Source organism: Myotis daubentonii, chromosome 1, assembly GCF_963259705.1.
Source record: "Myotis daubentonii chromosome 1, mMyoDau2.1, whole genome shotgun sequence".
NCBI classification, from domain to species: Eukaryota; Metazoa; Chordata; class Mammalia; order Chiroptera; family Vespertilionidae; genus Myotis; species Myotis daubentonii.
In genome coordinates this window covers 116625262-116636140 of record NC_081840.1, presented here as the reverse complement: position 1 = coordinate 116636140, position 10879 = coordinate 116625262, and the positions used below count along the sequence as shown (strand labels likewise).

The window sequence follows — 10879 nt, the reverse complement described above, 5'->3', positions numbered from 1 at the left end:
TCCATGGGTCAGTGGTGCTGTAAATTTGAAGACTGATGTAAGGCTCTAGAGTCAGTGGAAAATGTTTCATTCCATCCACAATTTTCCTTACTATGTTTCTTATTTATTTTAGTAATTGTAGATCTCTCATTTGTTATTTAATTTCACTTTATCCAATTAAGTATACTTTATCATTAAAAAAAAATCATCTATTATATATTTTCAAAAATCCTGTTTCAGATTAACAGATTTCTGAAAATTGGCTGTGCAACTCTTTATTTGAGTGTTATTTGTTGCCAAGCATTGATGTAAATGTGACTTAGCTATCATCCTCTGAGAAGGATGACACATCTGTGAAGTTTTTCTTCCTGTTGGTGGTCCTTGTGCTATTGATTTGAGGTGATTTTTTTGTTTGTCTTTTGTTTGTTTTTTTGTTTGTTTTTAGGGAGAATTATAAACAACATGTGTAATTACTTTGGAAACAAAAAGTCCCAAATAATGCCTGAACCCAAAAGGTACATAAAAATGGCCAAAAATAATTTTAAATAGTAGAACATTTGTAGTTTTCCCCTCATAATATGGGTGCTTTCAGCCAGACAGTAAATTACAAACTATATTAAATCATGTTAAGGCAGATGATCAATCTGGTTGCAGACTTAACTATTCCTGGGAAAGTAATACTGTTGGAGCGCTTCCTTCCAGCTGGTCCAGGAAAGGGCAGCCAGGAATTGGCAGGTGGGAGCTGGGCCCTGCCAGTCTTGTCACTGCTTGTTCTGCTGGCCCTCTGTGACTGAAGCAGATATGAACCCTGGCCCTTGTTTACAACACTGATGCACACCCACTGCCCGTGGACTGACTCCTTCCACAGTGTCACCTCGTTATCTCCACTCCAGATGGCCTGGATATTGGCTGTGTTGAACTGGCGCACCTGCCACACAACATCATTGAACTTGTGCAGTACTTGGGAGACTACGCATTGCTTGAGGCATTGTCACAGATACAAATGAACACATGACCACCCTGGGAACAGCTGGCGATTGTGCTGGTAGGTAGACCAATGGCAGGGGCCCAGGCCATGTCTGGAACCCAGCTATTGTGTGCTTCCAGCTTCTGTTCCTCCTTCCACTGGCCATCCTCTTCCTCCTTCCACAGCTTGATGAGGTTGTCACAGCCACCTGAGGCAAATTTCTTACTGTAGTTGGGTTTCTATCCTGATAGCTGGTCTCTGAGGCTTCCGGGTACAACAGCAGGGGCCACCTGAGGCATTGAAGCCAATAGTGTGAATATTATCTTCCTCACTTCCCATTGGCCCTCCTTGGTGTAGGTCAGCAGGGAGATGGCCCATCTGAACTTCCACAGGCCAGGATTAGGCCGTAGTCCTGGGGGGCCCAGCAAACAGAATTTACTGAGGAGTCGTGTCCTGTGTGCTCGTGCGTCTTCTCCCAGGTTTTGTTTTCCTCTTTCCAAAAAATGACTTTCCGGTCATAGGAGCAGGATGCCAGGATATCGCCATACATGGGATGGGCCCAGGCCACTTGCCACACTGGTGCCTCATGACCCATGAGGTCTGCTATGAGATTCTGCCCTCCGTTGCGTACATACAAGATTTTGACGGACCTGTCTGATGAGCAGGTTGTCAGGCGGGTGCCATAGTAGTCCGTCTGGGTATAGGAATCATGTCCTCATGGGAGGTGTCCCCAGTGCTAACTACTGACACCACGGCTACTGCAGCTGCGGCGCCCAGCCTCGGATGTGGCAGCTCCCTGTGGCACCTCCCACAGCTCACCTGTGTCATTTTTGTTCACCTGTCTCTTTTGTTGTCCTGAGACTTGAAAATGTTCTCTATAAGTTTCATCTGTACTTTCTTTTTTAGACTACTCAGTTCTTGGCTGAGGAGGGGTTTTATAATTTTCATAACTGGTGTCATGGCTAGGAAAGGTACTATTTGAAACAAGTTCTTAGATGGTCAATTTACTCAAGCTTAATGATTATGACTGCTGCAATTTACTATGCACTTCACTGTACCCACATTATAACCAGCACTCAGAATATCTGTATATCCCAGTTTTTCTTTCCTCATCCTTCACAGTCATCACCAAGTATTACGTGTCCAAAGAGCTCAAGGACGCAGGGGCTGGGTTCATTGCTGCTTCCATAATTGTTATAGTACCCTAATACATCTCCTGATCTATGGCTGTATCCTGAGATAATGAAAGGATTGCCATCTTTTGCATTTTGTTAAGTCAGCAAACTCTGGTTCCTTAAATTGCTGGCCAAGTATGTCCTTCCATGTTTTCCTTCCTTCTCTGCATTGAAAGAAGTCTATATATTCCTAACCAACTCAATCCCTTTCACATACTGGTGTAGGGGATCACACAGGACATTTCTCTAAGTGGATGGATTTCTGTGGCCTTCTGTACTATTTACTGCCTAAGCACCATTATTTGGATGGGGATCTTTTTTGTGCGTTTGCATATCATCCTATCATTAGAGAATATGGCAACCTGTGTGTTTTTTGTTCCTTGATAGATTGTGCCTTTGTAGATTACCTAGCAATTAGAAGTTCTTTTGTAGAGTGTCCCCTCCCTGGTAGCTGTTCTTTTCATTGTGAGAACTCTCTTTGTGCTGACTCTGGATGGGTTATTTCTATTTATTGATGGATCTATTGTATGCTATGAACACATTTACATTTTTGGTGCTAGCATCATCATGCAATCTGGTCCTCACACTATTTAATGTTATTTGCAATAATAAATGCTAAATAAATGTAGATACACTAATGCCTTCCTTGTTTCTCTGATGCTTTAGTTCCTTAACAGAATTTTAGAAAACTGCCAAAAATATAAGATTAAACCTGGGTGGATGTTTAGCAGAGTCTATTTACTTTTTTGAAGATTTGAATTGTTTCATAATAGTTTACAAATATATTATTGTTTTCTTCAAATAGTTTTAAAGAATAAAAATGGAGAAGACTATACTTCACCATTTCTTATGGCTTAGTAGTAATACATTGCATATATGTAACACATTTTCTTTAACCAATCATCCTTTGAAGGACACTTCAGTTGTTTCCATGTCTTGACCATGGTAAATAATACTGCAGTGAACATAGATGAGCTATTACCATTTGTGACAACATAGAGTTTGAGAATGTCATGCTAAGCAAAACAAGTCAGACAGAAAAAGTCAAGTACTATATGATTTCACTCATATGTGGGATACAAAATAGATTACAACAAAGGAACAAACAAGACAAGAAATAAAAACTATTTGACACAGACAACAGTATGGTGGTTATCAGAGGGGAAGAGGTTTGAGGATGGAGGTAGTAAAGGGTAAAGGGGGTCAAATACCTGGTGAAAGAAAAAAATTTGGTTTTGGGTGGTAAACACAATGCATATAATTGTACACTTAAAACCAATATAGTTTTGTCAACCAATGTCAGCCCAATAAATGTACTAAAAAGAAATATTTAAAAAGAAAAGTAAAAAAAAAAATGGAGATAAGTGCAAAAACCCTATGAATAGCTTTGTCAAATGTTTATAGCTTTTTGTGCTACTGATGACTTAGGCCAGTAACGGCGAACCTTTTGAGCTCGGGGTGTCAGCATTTTGAAAAATCTTAACTCTGGTGCCGTGTCACATGTAGAAATTTTTTGATATTTGCAACCATAGTAAAACAAAGACATATTTTTGATATTTATTTTATATATTTAAATGCCATTTAACAAAGAAAAATCAACCAAAAAAATGAGTTCGCGTGTCACCTCTGACACGTGTGTCATAGGTCCGCCGTCACTGACTTAGGCAGAACAACACCAGGAAAATTTAAACTTTGAGCCAAGCAAAATTTTCCTCTGATTCCCTCTTTGTGAATGTTTTTCTTCCCCAAAACGCAAATCTTGGTCTCTACTGACCAAATATTTTATTAATTGTAACCTTTTCAAAAATGCCTTTCCTGTTCAATAACTAAAAATTTTCCATCCCAATTTTCACTATTTCTCTTCTATACTTTCCTCTGTGATACTTAACATAATTTTCATTTATATCTGTACTAGAGGCCCAGTGCACAAAATTCATGCATGGGTAGGGTCCCTAGGCCTGGCTGGTGATCAGGACCGAAAGGGGCCTTCCAGCTGCTGGCCAGGGCCTTCCTTCATTTGGTGCCACCCCGTTGGTCAGCGCACATCATAGCAAGCGATCGAACTCCCTGTCTCCCAGTCAAACTCCTGAGGGGACACCGCATATTAGCCATATGTGTGTGTGTGTGTGTGTGTGTGTGTGTGTGTATATATATATATATATATATATATATATATATATATATATATATTTTTTTTAATTGAATATCTGTCTCCTACCACTAAAATATAAGCTCCATGGGGGCAGTGTATATCCAGTATCTATGTATAACATTGTTTACCACTTAGTAAGCGCTAAGTAAGTATTTGTTGAGTGGATAAATGAAAAAAAAAAAGAATGTCAGATAATATCCCCAAACCCCTTAAGATATCTTGGTATATATGAGAGAGGGAAGGATTAATATTTATTAGGAATCTCATTGGACCCTCTTTTCTTGACATTTGCCACTTCTGATGCTCTGTAGTTTCTTGGCATCTGAATTCAGACAGATGAATTCACGAATGGATCAAACACTTAGAAGCATCTAGTAAGATTTAAACCAGCAGGAATAGATATTGTGAATTACCACAGTGATCCAAGATAATCTAACCCTGGATATAGCAAACACTGTGTCAATGTAAGAGCTCTTGGGATTCTTTGTTCCTCATAGCTACTCCCCTGAAAGTTAGCTAAAATAAATTGGGGTTCTTTCCTTAAGATCTAAAACACTCAGATGAAGGGTAAGTAAATTTGATATTCTTTATCCTCCTCAGTGGTGAGAACTAATAACAGAACCTGAGAAAGAAAATAAATGATAAGCAATCAAAACACAGTGGCAGTAGTAAATTGGACGCATATCCCAGAGAAAGAGAAATAACATTGCAATATCAACTTTAGAACACCACGTTTCTGAATCCTTTTCATACTTGAAATTATATCTTCTAGACAGGTACTTAAGGAAGATGTCTATACTGAATTAGTGATGTGAAAGCTACCTCTGATATATCATGAGGTACTTTGCATTAAGAGTGGTACTTTACCCAGTTATTCCAATTTGTCTTAAAATCACAGGATGAGAAGAAGGTCAGGCCAGACCATCACTCAAAGAAAATGCACATGGTCCCATTACTACAATACTATCATGTGATGATGATGTAGCCATCTTAAAATCAGGAGGATATTTTAATTCAACTGACAAAAGTGGAAAAGTTAAAGGCATCTTTTTATATTAACAGTTACATTTTTCACAATCAGAGAGTAAAAATGTATTTTCTTTTCAGTTTTTGTTCAAAGAACACAAGGGACTCTCAATGACCCAGAAAACTTCCCAGAGTAAGTGCATTTCTTTTTCTGTGAAGTTGAGATCCAGAACAAATAAGGCCTCCAGTTTTTAAAAGTGAGGAACAAATGGCTTTATGTTGGAAGTACATGGTGTTATTTGATATAAACCAATGAAAGATGAAGAAGTGGGAAGGAGAGGGTATGGAAAGATATTTCCTCTACTTGGCTTCAATAATTACTATGTAGTTTATTCATTCACAGTTAGCTTCCTCAATACCATTATTTTGCCTGTGATTTTTAAAATCTTTTATAAGAATAAGAATCCAACTAGGCCAATGAGTTTTAGAATGTGCATGCCACTCCTTCCCTCACACACATAGTGTTGTCTATTTACTAAATTTACTAAGTATACCCTTAGACCATAAGATCTACTACACCAAGTGGATGCCGTGGTAAACTGAGATTCCACTTGTTTCAGCCCCAATGAAAATTATCTTTGTGTTTTTATGATAACTCATTTCCTATCATTAGTAAATAATTACTGGAATTTATGAGACAATTTCCCATTTTACATGAATGCAGATGGGGAGATTGCTAAAGACATCTTTTATTGGGCATTTACAAATTTCCATAAATTAGTTTCTTCTTCCTCTCCCCCCCCCACTTCCTCTTCTTGTCTCCTCTCCTCCTTCTTTCTTCTTCTTTGTCCTTGTCTAAGATTACTATGTGATCTCAGTGTTCTTAGAAATAATGGGAAAAGCAAAAATGCCCTTACTGTCTTTACAAATATTTATCATCCTGGTGAAAAGAACCATGAATATTGGCAGTTTAATTCTAGTCAAATGTAAACCATTAGATGTTTTCCTAATATGCCTATATTCCATTAGAAGATCCATGGCTAAATATCTGTCAATTAATGGAATATAATTCCAGCTCTTTCAACAATAAACTTGAGAGAACTGAATATTGGTTCTGCCTTTCTGTTTTCTTTTCAATGAAATGAAGAGACCACAAGTTGTTTATAGGATAAGGTTATCTTATACCTGCAATTGGTCAGCTCTGTGTTTATCTCCAGGAATTCCTGATTCTGGGCCAAGATAAGAATGAGATATGTTAGTTATTGTTGAAGTTCAGCTTGTAACCTGCCAGGTACCCAGTGCCAAATGCTCTCTATTGTTTAGGGATAGATCAATGGTTTATTGTTGGTTTAATCTGGTTCAACCTAAATAGCTCGGCTTGAGCTAAATAATCAGTAAGGTATAAAAAAAATCCTGCTGTAAACTTTTGATTGACAATCCTAAAACAAGACGTATGTGTTGTTGGTTTATAATCTGAAGACAAACAACCTCCTCTATAATTGAGGAATGACCCTAGGGCTGTACGTAGAAATGTCAGATCCTCTATGATGGTGTGTTCTTTCTTTCTTCTGCTGTGCTATACCTTTTACTTTAATCAAAGTTTTATATCAATACACCACATGGAAGCTTGCTAGTCATCAATTATTGGGCTCTTTAAAACCTTTGTTCTTGACCCTTTTCAGATATAGTTGAGAGGTCAATTAAGAGTATATATATATATATTTTTTTCATTTATCTTTATTGTTGAAAGTATTACAGATGTCCCCTTTTTTATCTCCATTGACCACCGGACCTTCACCACACTATTGTCTGTGTCCATGGGTTATGCATATACGCATGCAAGTTCTTTGGTTAATCTCACCCCACCCCAGCCTTCCCTCTGAGATTCATTAGTGTGTTCCATGCTTCTATGTCTCTGGATCTTTTTTGTTCACCAATTTATTTTGTTCATTATATTCCACACATAAGTGAGATCATGTGATACTTGAGTTTCTCTGAATGGTTTATTTCACTTAGCATAATACTCTCCAGGTCCCTCCATGCTGTCTCAAAGGGTAAGAGATCTTTTTTTATATATATAACTGAATAGCACTCCGTTGTGTAAATGTTCAACAGTTTTTTAATCCATTCATCTATTGATGGGCACTTGGGCTGTTTCCAGAACATACCTACTATAAATAATGCTGCTATTAACATGGGGGTGCACATATTCTTTCTGAATGGTGTTCTTGCTTTATATTGCTAGAAGTGAGATAACTGGGCCAAATGGCAGTTCCATTTTTAAATTTTTGAGGGAACTTCACACTGTTTCCCATAGTGGTTCTACCACTCTGCTTTCCTAAGAGCGGTGTACTAGGGTTCCTTTTACTCCACATCTTTTCCAGTACTTGTTGTTTGTTTATTCATTAATGGTAGTCCTTCTGGCAGGTGGGAGGTGGTACCTCATTCTTGTTTTAATTTGCATCTCTCTGATAATAAGTGACTTTGAGCATTTTTTCACCTGTCTCTTAGCTATTTGTATGTCCTCCTTGGAGGACTGTGTATTCAGGTCCTCTGCCCATTTTTTAATTGGGTTGTCTTCCTTTTGTTGAGTTGTATCAGTACTTAATATATGTTGGAAATTAACCCATTATCAGATGTATGATTGGCAAATATGTTGTCCAATAAAGTGTGTTCCCTTTTCATTTTGATGCTGATTTCTTTTGTTGTACAGAAGCTTTATATTTTGATGTAGTTTGTTTATTTTTTTCTTTTGTTTCTCTTGCCCTAGGTATTGTAGCAGTGAAAATTCTACTCCACCATATGTCTGATATTTTGCTGCCTGTTTTCTTCTAGGATTTTTATGGTTTCATAACCTACATTTAAGTCTTTTATCAACTTTGATTTTATTCTTGTGTCGGTTGTCTAGTTTCAATTTTTGCATGTACCTGTCCGACACCATTTATAGAAGAGGCTGTCATTACTCCATTGGATGCTCTTGCCTCCTTTGTCAAATATTAATTGACTATAATGGCTTGGGTTGATTTCTGGGTGCTCTGTTCTGTTCATATGATCTAAATGCATATTCCTGTGCCAGTACCAGGCAGTTTTGATTACAGTGGCTTATAGTAGTATAGCTTGAATCTGGTATTGTGATCCCTCCAACATTGTTCTTCTTTCTCAAGATTGTTGCAGCTATTAGGTGTCCTTTTCTGGTTCCACATTAATTTTTGGAGTATTTTTTCTAGATCTATGAAATATGTGATTGGTACTTTGACAGGGATTGCATTGAGTTCATAGATTACTTTGGGTAGTATGGAAATTTTAATAATATTAATTCTGTCAATCCATGAACACGGTATAGTCTTTCACTTGTTTATATCTTTTTCTTCTCTCCTTTTTCAATGTCCTGTAGTTTTCTGAGTTCAGGTCTTTTATCTGCTTGGTTAATTTTACTCATATGTCTCTTAATTTTTTTGGGGGGGTTATAATGGTAAATGATATATATTTTTTTAGTTTCTCTTTCTGAGAGTTCTTTATTGATTTATACAAATGCTATAGATTTCTAGTTATTCACTTTATATCCTGCTATGTTACTGGATTGATTTATTAACTCTGGTAGGTTTTTTTGTGTGTGTGGTTCGTTAGGGGTTTCAATATACAATATCAAGTCATCTGCGAATATTGATAGTTTTACATCCTCCTATACAATTAGATGCCTTTTATGTTTTTTTTTTCTTGTCTGATCACTGTGGCTTGGACTTCCAGTACAATTTTCAATAAAAGTGGTGACAGCAGTCAAACCTGTTTTGTCCCTGTTCTTAGAGGAAATCATTTTAGTTTTTACCCATTAAATATGATGTTGGCTATAGGTTTTCCATATATGGTCTTTATAATATTAAGGTGCAATCACTATTCCCACTTTGCTGAGAGTTTTTATAAAAGATATCTGTTGGCTTTTGTCGAATGCTTTTTCAGCACCCTCTATAATAAAAGCATAATATGCAAATCGATTGAACAGCAGAATAACCGGTCAGCAGGGGTGCAACCAAAGCGTGTGCCAGCAGGCAGAGGGAGGGGATGGTGATGGGGGCGGGGGCGGTGGCGACCAACAGCAGCAGAGGAGGCTATGGGGGGGGGGGGGCAGCCACGCGCAGACTGGTGCTGTTCCCTGATTGGCCCATCGGTTGCCTCCTTTAGAGGAAGGCCAGACTGTGGCTTAGGTCTGCACCCTGAGGAACCCCCGAGGGCTCTCAGACTGTGAGAGGGCACAGGCTGGGCTGAGGGACACCCCCCAACCAGTCCACAAAGTTTCATGCACCAGGCCTCTAGTTTATTGATATGATCATATGATTTTGTATTTCAGTTTGTATATATATCACATTTAGTGATTTGCAAATATACTACCAGTTTTGTATCCATGGAATAAATGCCACTTAGTCATGGTGTATGATCTTTTAATATATTGCTGGACCCAATTTGCTAATATTTTGTTGAAGATTTTAGCATCTATTTTCATTGGGGATACTGGCCTGTAATTCTCTTTCTTTGTGGTGTCTTTATCTGGTTTGCGAATTAGGATAAGGCTGGCCTCATAAAAAGAGATTCGAATTGATTTTTCCTCTTTGATAATTTGGAATATATTGAGAAGTATAGGTGTTAAATCTTTCTTGAATATTTAGTAAAATACCCCTGTGTAGTCATCCCAATTAGGACTTTTATTTGCTAGGAGGTTTATTATTATTATTACTGATTCAATTTCATCAGTTGTTATTGACCTATTCAGGTGATCTGATTCTTTCCGATTTAGTTCTAGAATATTGTATTTTTCCACGAATTTGTCAATTTCATCCAGGTTTTCAGCTTGTTGACATATAGTTTTTCATAGAATTTTTTTTAACAATCCTTTGTATTTCTGTAGTGTCAGCTGTTACTTTACCTCTTTTGTTTCTGATTTTGTTTATTTTGAGTCCTCTCTCTTTGTTTCTTGATGAGTCTGGCTAAAGTTTCATCAATACTTTTTATCTTTTAAAGAACCAGCTCCTGGTTTCATTGTATTGTATCTTTAGTCTCTATATCATTTATTTTGCTCTGAACTTTATTATTTCCTTTCTTCTACTTACTCTGGGCTTTTCTTGTCTTCATTCTAATTATTTAAGTTGTAGTGTTAGATAGTTTATTAAAATTTTTTCTTATTTTTTGAGGTAGGCCTGTTATGAAGCTCCCTCTCAGGATTGCTTTTGCCCTGTCCCATAGCTTGTGGGTTGTTTTGTGTTCATTTTCATTTTTTTTTTTTGCAGGAAATTTTTGCTTTCTTCCTTTATCACATTGGTAACCCATTCGTTGTTTAATAACATGCTATTTAGCCTCCATGAATTTAAATATTTTTAGTGTTTTTATTTTTGATTTCTAATTTCATGCCACTGTGATCTGAGAAGATGCTTGATATAATTTCAATCTTCTTGAATTAATAGAGACTTGGTTTTTGTCCTAAGATGTGATCTATCTTTGAGAATATCTCATGTGCTTTTGAGAAGAATATAATTCTGCAGCTTTGGGTTGTAATATTTTGTAAGTATCAATTAATTTCATCTGATCTAGTGTATCATCTAGTGTTTCCTTTTTGATATTTTTGTCTGCAATATCTATCCAGTGAAGTCA

General features: G+C 37.2%; 1 pseudogene; it reads right to left on the bottom strand.

Moving 5' to 3' along the window:
• Nucleotides 1–740: 740 nt before the first annotated feature.
• LOC132232752 (protein SEC13 homolog) lies at nucleotides 741–1774 on the bottom strand (annotated as a pseudogene).
• Nucleotides 1775–10879: the final 9105 nt, after the last annotated feature.